The sequence below is a fragment of the Penaeus monodon genome, chromosome 31 (assembly GCF_015228065.2).
Source record: "Penaeus monodon isolate SGIC_2016 chromosome 31, NSTDA_Pmon_1, whole genome shotgun sequence".
NCBI classification, from domain to species: Eukaryota; Metazoa; Arthropoda; class Malacostraca; order Decapoda; family Penaeidae; genus Penaeus; species Penaeus monodon.
In genome coordinates, this window is record NC_051416.1 from 19,189,861 (window position 1) to 19,190,160 (window position 300).

The following is a 300-nucleotide window of genomic DNA, read 5'->3' on the forward strand; positions in this document are numbered from 1 at the left end:
TGATTTTACTACAAGCTTATAATTCATTCTGTCTTCTTTCTCTACATTACCTCCTCTCAAATTCGCGTGTCTTACTCTCAAAATCGATAATAATTAACTGCTGTAGTTTCTTCTTCACTTTACCTCCATAACCACTCTACCTTCAGTAAATATAAACTTCCTTTCCCTCTACTTCTCCCCATCTCTTCTCCTCTCTTCTGCCTTCCTTCTCCTCTCCTCTCTCCTCTCCGTCTCTCTCTCCTACGCTCTGTTCTTCTTGCTCTTTCCTTCTCTCCTCATCTTCTTGGTACTTCTTTCCTG

At 41.0% G+C, this 300-nt stretch overlaps 1 protein-coding gene across 7 annotated transcripts in view; it reads right to left on the reverse strand.

Annotated features, from left to right (window-relative positions):
- LOC119593064 (irregular chiasm C-roughest protein-like) overlaps window positions 1–300 on the reverse strand; it is a 46,047-nt gene that overhangs the window by 1,992 nt on the left and 43,755 nt on the right. The gene's annotated exons all lie outside the window — the stretch shown is intronic.